Below are 23,290 nucleotides of genomic sequence, written 5' to 3' on the forward strand. Positions count from 1 at the left end.
CATTCACCCCAGTACAGCGGTCTGGGCCTAAATCCATCTTTGTTTTGCTCCCCATGCCATTGCAGTTTGAAACCAGCCATATGCAAATCTGTCTTGACCCTACACCCAATGGGAACACTCTAGCCTGAACTGCCAGGCCAAGTCCTTCCTGGACTGAAAACAAGCATCCTAGGACTGGTTTCTGGGTTTCACCCCTCAGCAGCCAGGATAGCTTGACTCCATTGGAATGAGAGCACAGGACCCACGTCTGGGCATACCCGTCCGAGAAATAGACAGTGCAGTTAGCTAAAGATAGGCTGAAAATCACTTTTGACAAGTAAGAGCTCAAGTTTTTTATTTAACTAATCAAGAGATTTCATAGTGTGCAAGGCTGACGGGAGGAGAATGTGGGTTCTAGCCGCACTGCCTGTGAAAGATTGAGCCATCCCACACTATTCTGAAAGCATAATTTCCTAGGAATAGAGTTTCACCCTGCAGAGTGAACATTGGCAACCGGTCAAGATCAGCCCTATAGTCACGTATTGAGGTGTGGCTGAATGGATATAATTTTATTCAATGCTTAATGTCTCAAAGGAGATAGCTTCAATGGGGAGCTATTTAAGCAGGAGCAACAGAGTCTAATCTACACCTTCAAATAAAAAATAAAAAAACGAGCAGCTGTATGCATACCTTCAAGAGGCGAAAGCTGGCCTGTCATAAGAGATTTGATGTAGTCAATTCTGGACAACACCAAAGAATTGAAGCCTTGGACTGGGATGAACTGACTGACCCCCTATAAAAGTCACAAATGCAACCGTGCCCTTTTAGCCATGGTGTTGATATGAGATGAAGATTGAGACTTTTGTACGACTGACACCCAAAGATGTGTGCTATCAATGACAGCAGACCTGCAGATGAGACCTTCATATGAATCAATCCAGGGTTGGACAGGTGGATTGGAATGAGCCGGTAAAACGAGGAGGAACTCAGTCTTTAATGGGTTCAGTTTTAGATCCGTCTTGAATGGGTTCCGTTTCGGACAGCGGGCAGGCAGTCATCCACCCCTGTACATTCTTTAGAGCAAGAACTAGGTGTCAATAGAAAAGCAGTTGATCTCGGTCAGTGAATTTTGGGGGGGGGGAGGGGGATATGCAATGGAAGTATTACTTGTTAACTGTAGTGCCCCTGCAGCCAGGTATCGGGCTGATATATGTACTCTAACTTTCGACTAACATAATCACATGTTAGATACTCAGGGTCTTTCAAAGACTTTGCATCTTGGCCCCGAATATTAGCTAATTTTTGTAACAAATTAGAGCATTTTCAATCCTTCGGCCTGTGCTCTCAAGTCTGTAAACTACATTCACTAATTTTGTACATGAAGCCACAAAGTAACAAGCATTTGCAATGCAATAGGTTTCGCATTTGCGAGAGTTTGAGCTATTGGCATTGTAAATGACATTGCCTTTTATTTCTATGTTTTGGAAACGTGCAAACGGTGTGTAAACACGCACTTTGTACTTCTAGTCCTTGCTTACGAGAGGCACGGCTGGCAGTAAAAGAGACGCAGTTACTGCCAGCCGTGCTTCTCGTAAGCAAGGACTACAAGTACAAAGTGCGTGTTTAAAACCACTTGCAGGTTTTCAAAAGACATAAATAAAAGGCATTGTCATCTACAATACCAATAGCCCAAACTCTCACAAATGCGAGACCTATTGCATTGCAAATCCTTGTTGAGCTCAGAGACGAAGGCAGCAGTAGCAAAAGGAAGGCAGGGACTGACGCCAGGCCACGCATTTCAAAAGCAGGAAGGAGAAGGAGGCAGCTGCAGCCAAAACAGACCCGGATCTTTAAATGCACAGCAAATGGGGCAAGTTAAGAGCAAGATTTACAGCCCCGTTTACAACAGAGCCCTGTAAATTCTGAGCACTAGTGTTGAGTGCTCCAGATTCAATACTGCTTACCAGCTCTGAGTAACACATGTAACAGGGGCAGTCCTTGAAAATGGGCGGAGCTTTAAAGCCCATATCCTGAATACAGCATTTGTTACAGCGACGGCGCAAGCGCTGCCTAGGCGAGACCTAAAAAGGATTGTGTACGAGGCAGCTTATTTTCAACTGCTAATCGACTTTAAAAAGTCGATCACGAGGTCCTGGGACTTTGTACAATTCTGATCAAGCTAAACATACATTTCGTTTTTCAAACTGCAACAGAAAAGTAATATAATTGTAGTAAACTGGGAAAGCGCACAGTGGTGAAAAACCTAGAGTGTATGTGCATTTCGCTGCCATTGAGTCTCAACATTGACATCCCAATTTACTACAGGAGGATTTTGTATGCAGCCTTCCAAATATGAAGGCAAAATCCCCTATAAAAAGAAGAGACACGAGTTGTTTACAACATCAAGGTAACACGCCAGGGCCTTACTTTACCTCTAGAAATAAATTTAAGATACAAACACTATTTTCAGGCTTCCTTTGGAGGTGGATAAGAGCATCTGTATCTAACCGTGTATGGAATTTGAAGGGTTCTGCTTACAGGTCCAATCATTTAATAAACTATTTACTCGAGGATCGAGCAAAAGTGAAACAAACAGTGTTAATTTAAAGTTTAATGTATATTTTTTAAATATTGCAAATGTAATAAGTAAAATAATAAATGCAAATTAAGCACAAAATGGACTCCGATCAGATGTAGAAAGAGCCGCAGCTGCGCCGCCATCACATTAAGATTCAAGAAAGGTGTCCTCCTGCAGGAAGAGCACAGCCAGCACATGCACAGCTGCTCCCACAGGGGCTGGCTGAGGAGTTCAGCCTGAAACCCTGTGTTTCTCATGATCTGGAGAGCACGCGGGGAGCAGAGCAGCCCGCGGTGGCGGATCTCTGAACATAAATCTCACTTGCAAATTCAAGAACACACTTCAGAAAGAATCCTTTCAGGTTCAAGTAGAAGGGTAACTTAAAAAAAAAAAAAACACCCCCTTACAAACACGACCCCGCCAGTGTAGGAGAAGCCTCCTTTGGTATGTCCAAGAAGATACCATATGGGGTTTCCCTGCACAAGTCTTGCATGCAACACAAACCACAGTCCATCGAGGCCCTATAAAAGCCTCTCCTCCCCAAAGGGAGAGAACTGGGTGGACTCGAGGGAGAACACGCGTTTCCATACAAACTGAAGACTGAACCAGATGGACATGTTTATTGGTCGATGGGGATTGTTGGTTTCAGAGCTCCCACAATCCTGGCATCAGAGACTGAGGGCAGAAGCGCAATCAGAACCAGCCTCACAGCACTGGCCAGGCAGGGATCCTGGAACACCATATTCCATGAACTTCGGGAAAAGACCTATCCACTTCCTTAAAAGTGTTTATTTTTGGGGACACAGACTGTCCTTAGTATGGCTTTTACAGTAAAATACTTTCATGCCCACAAGTCACAAAGCAGTAACAAACAAACAGGATACAGAGTAAAATATGTAACATGGTTCGGTGCTTTCATTACTCAAGATGCAGAGGGATACAACTTGTATTTCACAGGGAACCGTGAAATATTGACAATATTGCACAGTTGCCTGTAACATACATGAATCATAATACCGGGACCCACACCATTCCCCAGAGCTTAAACACGGTCAGGGCTGCTAGGATTATCCCGCGCGAAGGACCAAATTACGCAGCAAAATCAACTGAATTAGGAAGAGAAAAGTGCCAATCCTGCCGCACATTCTGCTGCAGTATTTCTTATTCATCCGAGATAGAAACAACATTTTTTGTTGAAATCTTGAATCTAGGTGATACATAATGTGGCAAATGCACGGAATCCCTAATAACGCAGTTAAAGCTGCATCCACAGAATCACCTTCATGCACCAACTCTCACCATTGCTTTATTAACAAGGTATTCAAGAAAGGTGAGCATAGCCCAAACTTTCCAATTCCAATCAGTGCAATTGTTATCTGCACTTGGAAGAAAACAGGCACTCCCAAATATAAAACTTTATTATTGGGCAACAACCATTCTCTATAATTAACTCTCTTTTACAACAAGCCTACAGGTAGCTGTTTGGGAGCTATACCCACCCCAATAGAACGTATAATGGGTAGAGACGCATGGGGATGGATCTGGAGATTCCTAAACGATTCACACTACAAGAAAGTCCGCTTTAAGACACTCATTGCTGTGTTTAAAACCTCAAAGTCGATTCGTAAAATGTTAAGACTGGGTCGTTTGAACTATTACACTCCAATTTATAATAATCCTAACTTGCCAGAAATTTTTAATGGTTTAATAATTTAAAAATGGCAAGATAAAGGTCTACTAAAACTTAGTGACTTTTATTCCCTATCCGAGATAGTCTCTTTTCCAAACCTTAAAGATATGTATTGGACTGGAGAGATTTCTATAAGTACTTACAGGTACGCGATTTTTTGAGGAAAAAAGGTGGTGGCCCAGCTGGATTTATAAGTAATATTTTAATAGGTAATTTGGGAAAAAAAATCTAACTATTGGATTTCTATATAATTCTCTTAATTCACTAATGCCAGACGATTTGATATTGCGTGCTAGGAAATGGGAAGGGGAAATTGACATCTGGGAAGATTTATTTTTCCACTGAACCGAATTAGCACGGAGTCTGTTAATCCCGGCGCGACTACAAGCCCAGTATTATAAATCCTGCTTCTCATTATATTATACTCCGAAAAGGATCTCGAAATGGGGGACAGGGAAGGGGACCTTCTGTCCTAGATGTTCCTTGTACCAGGCAGATCTTAGTCACATGTTTGCTTCATGTAATAAATTAAGTAGCTTGAAACAAGAGATCGCACACTTTATAAAAGAAGTGCTTGGAAGGGACTTTGATCTCTCACCATCCCTGATCTGCCTTGGGGTGGATAAGGAGAGCCGTGGAAAACCGGGAGAACAATTGGTCTTTAGCTGCATGGTAATATATCGGCTTTGTCTAGCGCCAGCTTGGTTAGATCCATCCCCACCAGGATTTCATCAATGGTTAACACGATTAATATCCAACTAGAACTTTGAAAAAGCTATCTATGAGAATAGAGGGATGCATGCTAGAAGGAAAGGCTTACGGATATGGGAACCACTGGCTATATGGCTTGAGAGCTTAATAAATTTAATTTAATGAGTCAGATCTGTTAACATTACCTATATGAATTTTCATGTCCAACCCCGGGGATGGGAGGGTAGGGGAGGGGGGCGAAAAGTTTATTAAAAATTGTGCATGTTGTATAGCGTGAGATTTAATTTATATTCACTACATTAATATATGTCCTAATGTATATATGTCTGTATGTATGTAATACAGTATTCTAATAGTAATCAGGCACTAATAATAAAAAAAATAATAAAAAAAAATGGAAGAAAACAGGTTTCCAAGATACCTACACCAAAATAAACATGTAAAAATTAAAAACATAACAGGCAACATGTGGAGTGTGGTTTTAGAGTGACATCTTAGGTTCTGATGACATTTCCATACTCGACCTTCAGCATTGTGGTTTATGAGAATATATATATATATATATATATATACACACACACACATACATACACATATACACACACACATATATATATATATGTCCATATACAAAATAGCATAAGGAAAGGTGGAGAAAATACTGAAACAAGAAACAAGCAAAATAATATGTGAGAAGAGAAAGAACAAACTAAATACAAAAGATATGTATGAGAAAAATAATAACAAGATTGCAAAATGGAAAAAGCAAGAAGGTGCATGAATACGAGAGTAGAATAGCGTCTATCAGAAAGAGAAATGGAGAGGGAAAGAGTATAGAAACAAGATGACAGACGAAAGGAGAAAACAAAAACAGTGGGTTAGCGAGGGGCACACAGCCCCAGGCGGCAAGAATTTTGGGGGCAGTAGCCGCCCCGCTCTTACCTGCGGCACCCCCTAACGCCCCCCCCACTCTTAACCATTCAATCAAGCTGCCGCTGGCGGCAAACGCAGGGGCTGCCACAGGCAGCCTAAGGCCTAGCTACTCCACTGGAACGATAATCAAACACAAAAAAACTAAAGAAAAGAAACTGAAAGAGGGTACAGGAAACAGCAAAAATAATAAAATCAAGTAAGAACGAGTAAGAGGATGAAACAATATCAAATAGCTAAAATATAAAAAGTGCAAAGAAAGAATAGCGGAATAAACTAATAAACGGAAAATAATGTAAGAGAAGAGAATGAAAAAGGCAAAAAAAAGAAACCAGTATGGCGGCAACAGAACAAATGCAGTGAAGGCAACAGTTGACATCACATATAAACATGCAGGCGTCCCTAGAGATTGTAACAAATCGTGTTCCACAAGAACCTCATTTTGAAAGGTTACAGCAGCAACAGTTCAAAGTTAAACTTATCTGACCTCTCCAAACGTTCAAGTACTAAGCAGGAAGCAAGTTATTTTTTCAGATAAGAACTTGAGCATACCAGATTCCTATAGCAGATAAGATCCTGAACATACCAGATTCCTATAGCAGATAAGATCCTGGACATACCAGATTCCTATAGCAGATGAGATTCTGAGCATACCAGATTCCTATAGCAGATAAGATCCTGAACATACCAGATTCCTATAGCAGATAAGATCCTGAACATACCAGATTCCTATAGCAGATAAGATCCTGAACATGCCAGATTCCTATAGCAGATAAGATCCTGGACATACCAGATTCCTATAGCAGATGAGATTCTGAGCATACCAGATTCCTATAGCAGATAAGATCCTGAACATACCAGATTCCTATAGCAGATAAGATCCTGAACATACCAGATTCCTATAGCAGATAAGATCCTGAACATACCAGATTCCTACACCAGAAGAGATTCTGAGTATACCAAGTAGGATTTAAGCCTTTTAATCTTCTCTGTAGTAGAAGGACGTCCTAATAGGAGATGACCGGAGGCTTGACCTGGAGCTTTCTCTTTTGGATTCAGCCCAGACACAGACATCCTGCTGAAGAACACATCCCAGGGTGAGCCTAAATTCAGAGGACACTCGAGAATCAGACTCGCCTCCTGCATTCTTCTTTACAGAACCATGTTTATATTCGAAGGTCTGATGTGAGCATGCAGCATTACCACTACTATTCACACTTACTTTGGTATCAGGTTTTTGTTTAATAGTTATACTAAAGTACATCAAACAAGGAAAAATAATGGTCAACCGCAGAGCATGCAAACTCTGAGCTTTGTGGAGTTAGCACCATTTAAAAATATTTGATCTGGGCAGGTTTCAAAGAATTTAATTAGCCAAGTCCCTCAGGTACACAGATATGATGACTGCCTCTGTGCCATACACACACGGATGATGAATAACCATCTAAAACTCAACGCAGAAACAGATCATGACCTGTAGACATCAAAAGTACCAGCATACCGCCACAGAGTGCCTTCTACACAAGAACACTACGCTGCACCTTCCCATACCTTGCACACCAGCATAAACTGCAAATGATCCTCCCACTCGTAATCTTCAAGTTTGACTATACCAACAGTGTATACCTTGGTGGACCCACATTAATCATACGCAAATTATAACTCACCCAAAATTCAGCCGCAAGGTTTAGTCTCCGCCTTCATGCATGAGAACGCACATCCTCAGCACTGTAATAGCTCCAACGGCTATAGCTAGAAAGCCACTGTGCACAGGGCCTCCCAAGGAAACGGACTGCTATACCTACAAGTTACGTTCAAGAAATAGAAACCAAACAGGACACTGCCACAATAATCAGGCGTCAGCAGTAAAAATGTAACTCATACCTCTTAAATTCACATAAGATCCGTTAGAAGAGTTGCCCTTCCTGGCCCCATACAGCGAGAAAAAAACACAATCACCACCAAATAAATAGGCATGGTATACCTGAAGAGATGTGCACACATTGCTGGACAATGCAGAGGGCTTTAATATAGTGCACCACATATCTATACAATCTGACCACTTCTTTACATCTCAGAAATATAGTTGGATATGGGATAATTAAAATGGCCATCCAAACAGATTTCCCCACCTTTCTTTCCCTCCAACCATGCCAGCTCAAGACCACAAATATACACAAAATTCAGACCGGACAACCCAGTGCATTAACCAGCCAAGCCACTATATCTTGAGAAACACCATAAAGAGACCTGCAGAGCTGTTCAAATCTATCAATACACTGAAAACCATAAAACTCTGTCTGTTTCCCACACTCCCCAGCCACCACATTACTGTGACCCATAACACAATAACCGCACCTCGGTGGGCATCACGCATGACATGGAAACACTGCCAACATAGTATCAAAACAAAATGGACCGTGTACAACCCTTTCCGCAGTTGGCTCTCAGGGTAGATAGGGCAAGCACTCAAAGGCATCTTAGGCGGTAGGTAGGTGGGTGGGGGTGAGCTCAGAACTCAATCAACCAACAAACACAAGTTTGTTGTACAGGCCAGTGCTTGTTAATTCAGAAACAAAAGTATCTTTAGTCTAACAGGAGCACAGCACAAATCAACACAGCGTACAGTGTAGAGACTATGGCCACAACACGTCCGTGTGGAGCTTCATCTCCCGTTGTCTCATTTCATCCAACCTCCCTGGATGACTCCAGACCGAGTGTAGCAGAACCATGGATCGAACCTAAGGGAAGATTACTGGTGCCTCGCGAGTAAAAAGCACAATCCGGTCACATGTTTGCTTGTGTTCTTACCCCCAGTGATGTAGCAGGTAGGAATTCAGTTCTCTTGTGCAGAGTTAGCACCGAATCAGTGATATGACTTTAAAGCAGCAAGAAGCATGCAGCGGCAGCCACTCAGAGGCTGCAGACGAAGCCAGGAGCGCCCTTTATTGCACAAGGTCACCCGGACTGACACCCTGTCCAGCTATGACCCGGGTACATTTACAGTTCTGTATGGCTGATGAGATGAGGTAACCCCGGGTGGGCTGATGCAAGAACCTTGGGAGCTGTAGCTTAGAGTCCGGCGAACCTTGTGGCAGTTCCAGTCCTGATTGAGCCAGGCAAACCTCACAGCAGTTGCAGCCTTGACTGGGCTAAGAAAACCTCACAACAATTTTAGTCCCAATTAGACGAGCCAAACCTAACACAGTTATAGCGATTCTTGCGTTCTATCATGAGACAGCAAAACACCCTCTTCAACAGGGGTCACTCCTGTAGGAGAGTAGGATCTGCTTCTTATGGTTACCCCCACTTTTTAGTGATGTATCACTGTTTACGACTTAGTCGGACTAGTATCCTGCTATTCAGGACCCCAGTCTAGCTGCTTTTTCCTCTAAATCGATTGCATGTACTTTAGGTACACTCCAGATTGGATTCTAGGGTACCCTTATCAGTCCCTAGTATATGGTATACTATGTACCAGGGCCTAGGTACTCCAGAGTCCTCCCAGGTGCTGCAGCATGTATTGTGCCACCCCTGAGAGACCATTCAAACTGACACCACTGGTCTGCTACTGCAGCCCGTGTGAGGTGGTGCATAGGCCCCTTACTTAGATATAGGTTCACTATATCTATTCTAAAATCACCGCACATATAAACCTATCAGTCACCGCTAGGACAGGCCTTAACAATCCTGAAGGCAGGGTGCTGGGTGTTATGTGAGAGGGTGCCCATGCATGAGCAGAGCCCCTCTGCAGCCTTCGGAACCTATTTTCCGGGGTTGTTTGTGATGTAGCCAACCATCTATATTTAAGTGCATTATAACCTTGCAATTAAATGCTAACTTTAAAACGGCTGCTTAGAAACATGTCGCCTTTGGTGTCAAACACCTTGGAATCATACCTCCACACCAGTAACTGGTGTGGGAGGTATGATTCCACCCTTCTAGAGGGACTTATGTGACACACCGGGCTACCCGGTACCAGCTTTCTCGACCTGGGCATCACAAAATGGATGCTGCCAGCCACAGACACGAGTATACCCTCCTGCTGAGCCAAGCTCGAGCAGGGGAAGGCCTGACAATAGGTTTCCTGTCACAGGGAGGAGTGACCACCTCCCAGACAGGATTTAGTGTATTGGGGTTGGGTGAGTGCACGCAGAGTGCTTTGAAGTCTGCACCGGGGGCACATTTTGTGTCCCTGTGCATAGTCCAGCTCCAACCGGTTGCAGGAGCCATTTGCTTCTGCTCTGGGGTGAAACTGGACAAAGGACATGGGTGTAGCCACCCCTCTGTCCTGACCGTCCCATAGGTGGGTCCCCAGAGTTTGTCCCACCCCTTCCTACGTTGTAAAGTAGGAACCTCTGACTACAGGACTTTAGATTTTACCTGGACTAAACTCTGCTACAGAAATCAAGTACTTCGACGATCTACACTACGCTGGTTGACTGAAGAATCTCCCTTGGAGTAAAGCAGTTACTCCCCTGCAAGGCAGGCACCTTAAACACATCTGACTGGTTTGCATCTCCCTAACTCCTGAGGACTCAGACGATTTCTGCAACACAGGAGGTGTGTTCCCGAGCGTCCCGGAGGTCGATCAGTTCTCTCAGCAATCCTGAGACCCGTATCTCGCGTGGGGACCGTGCAACCCGAACCCCTGTGCATCGTGTACTTTTGCAGCAGCATATGCTTTTCGGCGATGCCGGAGGCTGTGCTTGGGCTACTTGTAGTCCTGACCCAGAGCAGTAATTTCACTGAAGATTTCTGGCCTACACTCCACGAGGGTTCTGTGGGCTGGTATTTTCTAATTCAGCTTGAGGTCCCTTCGCGATCCCTGGTCTGTTGACCTGTGGCTCCCTGTGAAGGTAACTGACTTTCAGTGGGCTTTCCTGGTTGCTCCAGACGTGATACTGACCCCCACAGCACTCGACATCTTTCATGGGATGGCTCACCTCTGGAATTTGGTCATCGTCATCTCCTGGTCCCCATGGCTGCAGAGTCAAGCACCGCATCATCTCACCTGAAGCACCGACATCGGTGGGCACTCGTCTATCGTGTCCCTGGTCACCCTGAAGTGACCCAGACTCTGTCCTCTCTGCTTTCAGATTCTTCTCACCTCAGATCCAGGTTTGGATTCCACTGGACACTTCATCTTCCCGGCAGCAGCACTTTTCTGCATCACGCTACTGAAAACGATGAATGTTTCCGACATCATTTGACCCCTATACACCCGGCTCCTCTGGGATAGGTAACACGGGTATCCTGGTACTCTCAAGGGTGCTGGCCTTAGAACCTTCTATGTTTGAAAGGGTTTGCGGAAAGTCCTCTCCGAAGTGTCCTTAATCTTTAAAATTCCAACCGCGACTTTCCCATAGGATTGTACAGAGCTCGCGCCTGTGTTCTCACACCGCACCAGTCCTTCGTGGGTCCCCGGTGTCACTACTTTGGGTGGTTTCTTGGGGTCCCAGCGATTCTACATGCTCTAGGCACTGTGTCTAGTCAAGTCGTGGTTGTTATACCACTTTCTTACTATATGGTTCGGCCTCCCCCTGGAGCCCGCTGTGTATTGTGCTATTTACTCTCATTCTAGTGATTTAATATTGTGTGCTTTGTGCTCTAATCTCATAAAGAGGTTAGTAGAGAGTTTTTAGTAATAAATACATATATTTTATATATCTCGTGTGTTTCTCATTTCATTTGGTCATTCAGGAGGTTCTGATCTGGTAAAACAAGCTGCTTTACATTCCTTCGAGACGTAGCCTGAAGGCTGCTCTCCACAGCTACCACTAGGATAGGTTTCAATAAAGGTGGTCTGTAACCTAATCATCAATAAGGGTTTTTTGGACTGGTACAAGGTGCCCAATTTAATTAGTGGACAGCATATACCAGGCCAACTTCTCACAACTCCTGCCTGTACTTTCCAACCATGTGCTTCCTATAGGTGCCCCTTCGACAAGGAACACAACAGCCTTTTCCCCTGGACATGTTCAGGCTTCTAGACACAAGACGACCCCCAGCTCATCTAACAGAATGTGCAGGTTTCGAGTGATGCCCTTTAACCTCTAAGAGGTGGCTGCCAGACAGTCACACAGCAGTCCTTTGAATACCCAGAAGAGCACACCCTTATTTGGTCATGAAACACTAGGATTTGGAACAAAGTGGGCTGGTTTGGGTCTGACCTTCCTATATATTTCCTAGACTGTGGTGCTTTTTTTTTTTAAGTGTCTTTCCCAGGCTGCTCTCAGGCAAATCATTTATGTAAAGTGATGTTTCTCACAGCAGGTAGCACTGGGGCTCCAAACTGGGGCATTCCCGCATGAGCAGAATGAAGTGTCAAGTTTCTGCACCGGACTGTCAGCCTGTCCAAAGCCATAACTAAGTAAAGACGAAAGGCTAGCCATGACCTAGAAAGGTACTCACTTTAAACATCAGAAAATACAGCCACATCCTTCACCCCTACCTTCTACCACATGGCAGTGCTCAGGAAGAACTAATCTGCAAACCCTTGCTAACAAAGATTTCAGGGATTCTTTTTTTTTTCTTTAATTTAGCCCCGTCTCAATCAACTTCGTTTCAGTGCCTGCTCCTCCATCTACCCCTAGGAATGCAGGCGATACACTTCCACCATCAGGGGAAGCGGTCTTCATCGTCCATCTTGTGGCATGGCAAGGTAGGGGCATTCAAAATGGATCCCACTAGTCTCTGTACTCAGACTCGCACATACAGAGTCATACTAGTACACACGCACTTGGTACATGTCGAGGCTGGTACTGCAGGTTCTGGGTATTCAGGCAGCAACAGAACTTTACACAAGACGAGCAGTAGGCGACACTAACTAAAAAACAAGTCTGGTTGGACTATCCAACTCAAAACATGGTATGCTACCATAATCCCTTACATGCTATAGTACAGTACAGGAAAAGTAGTCTGTGCATTATGAGGGTATGCTTAATGCACCCCTTCAGGTAACAGACAAGTCATGGACTCGAGTAGTCCGGGACAGCCCTAGGTCTCTGCACACATACTAGACGTGACACTGGGAGCAAAGGAAAAGTCCAGCTATCAGATTAACACGCAATCGGGCACTCTGGGCTGGGGGAACAAGTATTACAATGCAGGGGACACTTCCAGCAAGGAGGCATATTAAGTTTAAAAAGTAGCTTGAATGCATATACTAAACAGTATAAACCTGGACTTTAATTCAGATCAAGAATTAAATTAGTGCTTCTAATAACATCTTCTGAACAAACAGTATGTGTGTTCAATGTTTACATTTATGCACATTGGGAAGTCACATGCATCTCTGCTCCGCTTACAGCTGAAGTGGAATTAAGTTAACCAGATTACTTTACAGGCACTGCCAAGTCATTCACCAGAAAAATGCCTCTTGCCTTTCTTAACCTCACATAATGCTCCATCATGCCTTTCAATAACTAACACTAAGCATTACTTTGAAAATAATACATGTAACCTGTTGAAAGACTGCTGCCCCTAAACCAGGCTAAGTGGCATCTTGTATCGATGCACAACATCCGGAGTGAAAAGCAGTCAAACTAACGCTATCACGGTGACTATTCACTCCTGCTAGGTAGAGGATGAATCTAGTGTTGTAGTCTAGAAGCAGAGTTACATTTCGTTTTAAGGTCTAGAGAACAAGCATGGCTCTTCAAGAAAGAGTCACCGTCACTACATCGGAGGACACCGGTCAAGGGAGGCGAGATCCAGAAGGAATTCTGCGAACAAACACCTGATGGAAGAGGCTTCCGTTGGGCTCTTGGTGGGCTAGCACCTTCTCCCACACAGCCACCATAACATACAGCATTTGATACCAACGTATAGTTCAGAAGGTGCAACAGTAATTTAGGATAGAGCGGCTAATAGTAGAGTACACACTCAAAATTTAAAACTGAGATAGCAGATGTTTCTACCAAAAGTAGCAATCTTGGACATTACTGACGTATGATGGTGAATGGAACGAGCCTGCCTGCTGTGTATTCACGCCAGTAGGAGCCTCCGACTGAATTCTTAAATATCTAAACGATGCGTGTGATCAGCAGAAGCAGCTTGGACTGTACTTGTGAAAGGGACTGGCTCGGCCTTCCACGTGTGCGGCGGCATTAGTGTCTGCTGTGTTGGCAGACACAGGGGAAAGGAAATGTGGGAGAGGTGGGCAAGGAAGAAGGTCGAGACGGGCAAGGAAGAAGGTCGAGACGGGCGAGGAAGAAGGTCGAGACGGGCGAGGAAGAAGGTCGAGACGGGCGAGGAAGAAGGTCGAGACGGGCGAGGAAGAAGGTCGAGACGGGCGAGGAAGAAGGTCGAGACGGGCGAGGAAGAAGGTCGAGACGGGCGAGGAAGAAGGTCGAGACGGGCGAGGAAGAAGGTCGAGACGGGCGAGGAAGAAGGTCGAGACGGGCGAGGAAGAAGGTCGAGACGGGCGAGGAAGAAGGTCGAGACGGGCGAGGAAGAAGGTCGAGACGGGCGAGGAAGAAGGTCGAGACGGGCGAGGAAGAAGGTCGAGACGGGCGAGGAAGAAGGTCGAGACGGGCGAGGAAGAAGGTCGAGACGGGCGAGGAAGAAGGTCGAGACGGGCGAGGAAGAAGGTCGAGACGGGCGAGGAAGAAGGTCGAGACGGGCGAGGAAGAAGGTCGAGACGGGCGAGGAAGAAGGTCGAGACGGGCGAGGAAGAAGGTCGAGACGGGCGAGGAAGAAGGTCGAGACGGGCAAGGAAGAAGGGAGAGGTGGGCAAGGAAGAAGGGAGAGGTGGGCAAGGAAGACGGGAGAGGTGGGCAAGGAAGACGGGAGAGGTGGGCAAGGAAGACGGGAGAGGTGGGCAAGGAAGACGGGAGAGGTGGGCAAGGAAGACGGGAGAGGTGGGCAAGGAAGAAGGGAAAGGTGGGCAAGGGAGACTGGCGAGCAAGAAGGGAAAGGTGGGCAAGGAAGAAGGTCGAGACAGGCGAGGAAGAAGGGAGACGGCAACTGGGAAAAAGGAAAGTTCAAAACAGAGACAGTAAAGTGATAGGATTAAGTGAAGCAATGAGTGAGGGTACGAAGCAGCAACTGACTGCAGACGCATAGGACTGAATAAAATAGTCAGTCCCCAAAAATTCCCCAATTCGGCCTCAAATAATGAAATGTGCCAGAATACCATCCGTTTTAGTGCTCATGGTTATAACGCATGAACCACCTATTTCCATCTTTCTCCATTCAAGGCTGCCAAAGTTCCCCCATAGTTCTGCAGTAAAAACTACACTTTCGTACACTACTGCCTCCTGCAGGCTCCTCCGATCAGTTGGTATTTGTATATAAAGGCTTTTCACCGCAGTCTTCAAAAGGTTGCAACCCATGTTTACACTGTAGCTGGTTTACCCACCCGACCCCAAGTCCAGGGCAGCGGTGGTGGTGGTGCCTCTTGGTGTCCCCCTTCGTGAACGGATGATATAAGTGTTTCGGCTCTACAGAGATCAGAGAAAGCCAAGGGAAGGGGCCAAAGCCATCTAAAGAATTCAACCATGTTGCATTATTACTGCAACCATCTTCTGGCAGATATCACCATACAAGGTACAATCAAACATCAGTGGACTATTTCTACTGGACTGTACTCAAGACATCACATGTTGACTGTATTCATGACATCACATGATTTTCCAGCAGTAAGCTAACACATCAAGAGAAACAAATGTTTGCATTCTTAGGCACTGCCCACCCCCGCGTCAGCAGCTGTGCAAGAACAAAAAGCCTACGTAAGCACGATAACCGGAGGCAAAGGAGCTGGCAGACTCCAGCTGTTAAAACTGGTGCAGTGTTTACCTTCTACCCCTGCTCAGCAGCACATGAACCCGCTGCAATGAAGTGAAGCATGCATTGGTCTTCCTTCATCATCTCTCCGATTTGATGAAACCATATACACATTTGTTGGTCAATTAAAAGCATTTATTAAATATTTCGGATGACTTTAGTGCACAAAAAGCACAGGTTTAAAAAGGACTTGCTTCGAAGGAATGATGCTGTACCTTTGATTTATTTTCCATTATTTACAGATGTGAAATCATTCAGGTGAATTATGTTTTTCATCCCCCGACAGGCTTACCGTCATTTAGAAGGTAGGCTTGAGCCACATGCCGAGTCTCACCACTGACCTTTGTTTGACCAGGTTCCTCTTCAGGGAGGCAAACAAAACCTGAACATTTTAAGTGCAGAGAGGACCCGTTGTTAGCTGTCCCTTGGAGACAGCAGCTACAAAATCATCTTGCAAAATGTGCTTCTTAGCAATCATCAAATCCTCACCTTCTGAGCAACACGATTCAACATGATTCAACCGCCCCTTTTCTTTTTTGCTGAAGATGAAACAATTTACTCCAGTATTTTGCTTTCAATTAATACTTTCCTGAAAGGATCAACTGCAAGTGACTTCTGAAGCCAACATCTGCATCTGCCTCTGGAACAAGAAAGGACTGGTAGCTTCTAATCAAAATCTGTGGGATGCAAGCAAAGCTTACACGCGGGCAGGCACCGGAGGGACTCCAGAGGGAATTTGCAAGATAGGGACAGAAAGCCACAGGGAAGCCCATTAAAATACTCACAGGATCCGGGAGTCCCTCAGTATTGTCTCAAGCTCCCAGCAAAAAATACAAATTAATATAATTTCCATTTTTACCTCAAACGTTAAAGTAAATGCCCTGCCACTTCTTTAACTGCGATACTATAAAAGCGAGGGGAGGGCAGATAGGAGGCCGGCTGCACAGTTACAACAGTGTGAATCTTTATTGGCCATCCCAGCTCTCCATGACGAGTTGGCCAAACTCCTCATGCAACCACTAAATATCAGAAAAGGGAATTTGCAAACGTCTTCAGCGGTTTTCATCGCTCTAACAATTAAAGGAGCTCTTTGGCTAAAGCCAGCTTCCTAAATCACACCTGACCCGAGACATGAGAATCTTTGTACGGTTGTCAAACAACTGAGTCTGTTATTAAGGCGAAACACAATATGGCAACCAGGAAAACCCTAGCAATGGCTGGCATCTCAGCAGAGTTTACAGGATGGACAGACCTAGGCTGTTGCCCCCTCTATGAAGAGCATTCGATGACCCAGAGAGTACGGTCTTTTTGCACTCCGACTTCAGTAAGGCAATGATCTCATTTCTGCACCAGGAACGGGAATGGACCCGCTCCCAACGGATCTCCCTTATCTAGGGAAACTTTAAGGTCCTGATTGCAATACTGGTGTTCCGACTCGGCTTTGGGATTTCCTCTCAAATTTACTCGTAAAAGGCTGCTGTCACTCTGGGACAAAACATAAGCTCCCTCCAACACCATCGCTGGCAAGTGACGGACGAACTCCACTGTAAATTAATGTTTTCCATGGACCAGAGAAAGCTTTGAAGAGGTTGGAATCAGACGACCTATACAGCACCTTACCGAACAGAGAGCGCGCACTGGACCAGAATTAATCATCAGTGCAAAATAATCAATCATACACAACTCAGACCGCTGAAGTGAACTGTGGCAGATGCTTCTCTAATCGATTCCAAGTCAAGGGTGAGTCTCCAAGCTTGCAACCTGTTGCTCTTCCCCTACTAGCGCCTCAATTCTAGGACGCTGCCATAATTCAGTCACGAGACATTAGATGAACCACTCAAGAGGCATGAAACAGAAACTGATGCGTCATGCAGACTGATCTGCAGATAAATTCTTGCTCTGACAACGATCCCTGCACGACTACGGCTAATCTCAGAATGTTGCTCCTTCTGGACTACCACCATCTAGAGACATTCACAAAGGGTTTCCCCCTTGACATAAGTCCTAAAGCATCTTAACTATCTAGGCACGCTAGTCAATAGGCACTTACACAATCTGCAAGTTAAAATTCAGCTCCCGCTGGATGCTATTGCAGATTTGCTTGTCAAAACTTCCTGCTCTTAAGAGTTACAATTCATACGGTACAAATGAGTTGCTCCCAGGTTCAAATAGGCTTTTGGTGCGGTGTTCCTCAAGGTAGACAAGTCTCTTCTGCTACAAATAGAAAGATTGATTAAAAGATGTGTTTGCAGTGATACCAAACCTCAAGTCCAGGCATCTAAGCTACATGCTGAGACGACACTGTAGGGCCTCTGCCTCCTGCACATGGAATTATACTACAAGGCCTACAAACTTGCTACTACTGCACATGAATGTTTCTTCTCTGGCATATGGCTGGCCTCCACACTGCTGGTAATAACTCACTGCAGTGCGTGGATTGGTCCCAGTCAGGAATGGAACCCTTATAAGGCTTGCTGGGATAAGGAAAACTGAACTTTTGAGAACTTTCAGAATTAGTTCCATGTTTGGGACTCTCTGTGGTGTCAAAGTCTTACCCCTCATTAAAGGTCCTCTGGGACCTCAGGCCCCTCTTCCCCATCCCGAACTATCTCGGAACATGGAGTGAACCCGGGCATGATTCCCTGGATCATATGGCTGCTTGCTGGAAGTATTGATCAACAAGCTCACTAAAATAGTCGATACCACTTATTGCGTAGACCAGCGGACTCATCCAATGCTACTTCATGGGGACATCCTGAAGGTGACAAGTTTGACGATGTGCTATTTTAAAAGTCTGTTCGGCACTCGTTGCCTTGCTCCCTGTGGAGTGGGGGTATAGTGTCCATACTTCACAGTCAAAGTGGAACAATGTATATCGTTTAGCTTGTTGTATTTTCCAAATAATCCTTCCTTTGTTTTTTCTGCTTTATTAAAAAATAAATAAGGGTTAAAACCCATCTGTGGTGCATGAATATCACCAGCACTGCCTCAGTCCGACTATGGACCACATTTCATGCATACCTTACACGTCATCATTTTATTTCGGACCAATTTAAACACAGAAGAGAGACTAAAGCCAGAGCCAGCGAGATGGCTCACATAAGCACACTTGAGGCCCGCACATATACGAACCAAGGCACGGCAGGCTCAGCCCTCCGTCTGCTTAAAATGGATACTATATTAGGTAATCATAGGACCGGATATTTAAAGTGTGCACAAGTGGCAAAATAGCAGTAGGAAGTGTTACATAAACGTAAGATAAAAGGACAAAACTCAAGTTGTATGTGAATGCCACTTACCAGACAGCTACCCAGAAAACTCCTCTGCGTCTACTTTTTGGCACGTTTTAGTAAACGGTCACCCTGATGGTACCAGTCTTCGGAATGTTTGCCAGACCTGGAAGAAAGGCACAGTTGCTTCTGTTAGTCACGGATAGTTACTAAGAATACAAATTCTGGTCGGTTCACCTACATGCGTTACAAACCATTGCAACAAGGGTTAGTTAGAAAAGAAAATCGGCCAGATCTCTGCTTGGTGGATTTTTACACTATTTATCAATGCCTAATTTCAGAAATTCTAAGGCTATTCTCACACATTAAGTTTAAAAACAGCAGATGTTTCTAACCAGGAATAGTTGTGTGCATGGATGTAGTCCGATGAAGCAGCGATACAAATAGGCTGCACACTGCAACCAATTAATATACAAATGGGTACAAGGAGTTAGAGAGCGTGTACACCTGCATAGCATGCTCCTCATAAAAGCAAGCCTTTGATCCTCTGCAATCCTCCTGCACTGCACCAGCTGATGCCACCCAAAGTGGACATCTTCATGGAATGCATGAAAATCACCACGCGCTTCACCCAATTATTTCCTGCACTTCTGAACCAATATGGCCCTCTTTTCTGCCCGTTACTTCACCTTGTGGTAGGCATCGCACAAAGGCTAATACTGCCACCAACCCTTTGCCTCTGCCCGAGGCCCTCTTGGATTAGATTTAGAAAACTCTGCCCATGAAGCCTGCTAGAACCAACGGCTTCAAAAACAAGACGTGGAATGGGGGGGCTGAGCGAGAATCCTACGAAGCCAGCAAGAGGAGTCATCTTTGAGGGGTCAGCCTCTGCCTCACACAGCATAGTTTAAGGGGGGGGGGGGGTATTTCAAGGTCTACTGGAATTGTGCAGGAAGGGATAATGCACAAACATGAGCCACTGAACTTAGGGGCAGAGGTGCCAGCAGGAGTGACCCTCAGTGAACACGGCATCTAAAAAATGCACGCAGGAAGAAAGGGAGCACCCTGCATTGGCATCACGGCAACCGATACACTCAGCAACTATTTCTAAGCCGGCAGCTCGCTCGAAAGGTAGAGGAAGTCTACACTTTACAAGACCCTGGAGTCCCCGCTCTCAAATACCAGATGGCCAGTTCAGTTCACACTTTCCCTTCATCATGTGTGTGAAAGTCACGTGGTAGGGTGGTGCGGGGCTTGCCTGGGTCACCACCCTCTGTCACAGGCCAACTGAGGAGAAAACCAAACTCCATGCATAGAGTGCACAACGTCGACACACCAGCATACAGTGTTGGCCACTCGGATTCACCAACCCCAACCCTGGACCACCATTCATTTATCTGAAAACAAAAACTGCAGGACTTACCGCCACCTGCAAACTAAGGCTGGTCCAGGTGCAAACCCCAACGAGCACAGCATCAAAGTGCTGATGGGGTATAAAAACTGGGGGTCGGGAAGGCAGCAAGGGAAACCCCCCCAACCTCCTTTCCCCTAAACCACAGCAATATTAAAAAAACTGAATTACAGACTATGGAAAATAAGTGTGTCCAAGCGTTGGGGGTTAAAACGTGTTATAGCAAGGGACTTGCAGTGGAAGTGCCTGGCGATGACACAGGGCAAATGTCAGCAGGCCACGAAGATAACATTTCAGAGGCGTTGCAGACGTCAAGGGATCTGCGCATGGACACTTTTCTTCCCCATCTTAGCTGACCCTGGGTCGGGGTCTGGAAAGAAAGGTCAAAGATGCCGAGAGCCGATGCCTCGGTATGTTATGGGCCGGGACAGATGGCAGGACGTGCCCTACTTAAAGTGATAGGGGCGAGCACAGAAGAAAATCAAAAGAGGGAGGAGGGGGCGTGGTCAATTAAGACATTTCCAGCCAGTACAGCACTCTTGTCATGTGGGGTACGGCGGCCACTATACACACATGAAACCCTCGTCAGGGGAGCTGTGGGGAGGCAAGTGTTGTCAAACCATAACACATTCGTGGCTAGTACAGGGCTCCCATGGAGTGAGGTGGGCACCATAAAATGATGAAGTGTAGCCTAGCTGTGGGGAGGAGGGTGTTGGCAAGAAACGAGTGAGATATTCTGGCTAGTACAAGACGGCTATGATCTGGTGGGCCTGGTCAACATAGAAGGATGAACCCCCCTAAGGCGAGTTTTGGGTCCCATTGTGTCAACTAAAAGAGACAGATGTGTTGTTTAGAGTACCTGTTTTTTCAGAGATTCAACGTTGTTCAAAATATGGACAAGTCTTAAAAATACATACATGTAAATAATTATGTTATTTCAGACATCTTTACGCGCCTTGCACATGTAGGTCTGACACATTACTGTGACGCTACGTTTTTTGGTGCTGAAAGACCTTCTTTCAAGAATGGTGGCAAGCGACTTTTTCTGTGGGGGCTGTCAAGTCACAACTGGAGATTTACAAACGACCCACTGAGAAAAACCATATATTTGTTAAGAAAAAAAAGTGCAGTCAATGATTTGAGGTCTATGATGCTAGAGACTGTTTGTGTTAGACGCCCAGTCCTCGCGTGGGCCCACAGGTACTCCACACTAAAGGGAGTGATGGGGAGTTCTCAACTTGTCAGAATTGTTAGACTCCTCCGTAATCAAATCGTGGATCAAATTAAGTACTCTGAATTAGAGGAAAGAGTGAAGGATGGACGCTGAATCAGGTTATGTCAAGGCAGTGAGAGGATACAGAGAGGAATGAACTTAGAAAGAGAGAGGAGAAAAATAAATAAGGGTGAGCTTTAGCATGCAGCTGTAAGGAGGGTTGAAATATAAGGGCAGGCGTTAGGAATCTGGAGAGCAGGCAACATAAGAAAACCAGGAGGCTGGAGAAGGAGATTAGGAATAGAGAAAGATGAAAGCAAAGGAAAATAAAAAATAGAACAGACATAAAATGCACACAAAATATGGGATATTATTCGCTTTCCTGTTGTGATACGGATATCATATTGCACTTGAAGAAGAGGAAAGAGTAACGCATGAGGTCATTTCAAACGGTCTATGTTGTGGCGCATATTGGGGCATTCGAGGCATGTGGGCCTGAATCAGTCACTACCTGGTGGTTCCTATAATCCTTGCATTCTTCAGCAAGTTCTCAATCTCTTCAAGTTTGAGATCTTCAGGGACTGAAAGAAAAGAGCCTGACTGTGCGTAAATGCGCCACACAAGCGTTCACGTTATGACAGTCTCATGGATCACGGGTTCAGGTTGGAAGAGCATAGGTGGGATGTTAGGACTGGAACTGTTTGGCAAAGTAGCCTGCAAATAGCTTTCCCCAAAATGTTTTCTAAGTTAGGTGAAGGGCCTTCAAGAGAGTTTTCCCTGAAGACTGACTGTACAATAAAGGCCAGTGGAGCTAGCAGGCAAATCAGTCTCCAAGTCTCAGAAGTAAGCCTGGGCAAAGCACTACGCTAGGCTCGCGTAGTTCGCGAAGTTTGCGCTACTTCGCCCTATGCGAAGTTTGCGCTACTTCGCCCTACGCGAATTGCACGTAGCACAGTGCAAACACGCGTAGCGTAGTGCAGCGGTCATTTCTTGCTTGCTCGCGGTCCTCAACGTCAAGTTGACGACCGCGAGCAAGCAAAATGACATCCCGGTGAGACTTTTTCCTCGTTCGCGACCAGCCACATCAAGTTGCCGATCGCGAGCGTGGAAAATAAACCACCCGGCGAGATTCTCAACGCGGGGAGGTCAGGTTTCTCATTGCGAGTGGTCGCGTATGTTCGCGACCGCTCGTGATGAGAAACTACCAGTCCGCGTTGAGAAAGCTGCTGCTCGAGTAAAAATCTACAGCTCGTACTGTGCAAGATGCCGTTTTCAATGATTGTACAGTGCCAGATGCTTGTCCGCACTGTGCAATCATTGAAAACAGCATCTTGCACAGTGCGAACAGGGTACTACGCAGTTCGTGATGTGCTACGCGTAAGCTCGCGTAGTGCGAAGTGCACCTTGCGCAGCTACGCGTAGCTCTACTTCGCGAACTACGCCCAGGGTTACTCAGAAGTGATAGAGTAAATATGAACTGAGACATCTTTGTCCATCCCACTTACGTTTAACAATTGCTTACATCCCAAAAGCACAAGAATATAAACGAGCATTTGCAATGCAATAGGTCTCGCATTTACGCGAATCCGAGCTATTGACATTGCAAATAACAATGCCTTTTAGTTTTGTTTTTAAAACATAAATAAAAGGCATCGTCATTTACAATGCCAATAGCTTAAACTTGTGTAAATGCGAGACCTATTGCATCGTTAATGACCATGTCCACCTCTTTCCCATTTACTTCAGTCGCCCGCAAGCC

The 23,290-nt window shown here is 45.4% G+C and overlaps 1 protein-coding gene across 1 annotated transcript in view; it reads right to left on the bottom strand.

Annotated features, from left to right (window-relative positions):
• The window catches only part of LOC146788667 (lipoma-preferred partner homolog), a 774,512-nt gene that overhangs the window by 668,111 nt on the left and 83,111 nt on the right, over positions 1-23,290 (bottom strand). The window contains exon 2 of the mRNA XM_085635893.1: positions 18,977-19,073. The gene's annotated coding sequence lies outside the window, so the exon portion shown is untranslated. The remainder of the gene's footprint in view (positions 1-18,976; positions 19,074-23,290) is intronic.

The sequence above is a fragment of the Triturus cristatus genome, chromosome 11 (assembly GCF_964204655.1).
Source record: "Triturus cristatus chromosome 11, aTriCri1.1, whole genome shotgun sequence".
In the NCBI taxonomy this organism is placed as follows: Eukaryota; Metazoa; Chordata; class Amphibia; order Caudata; family Salamandridae; genus Triturus; species Triturus cristatus.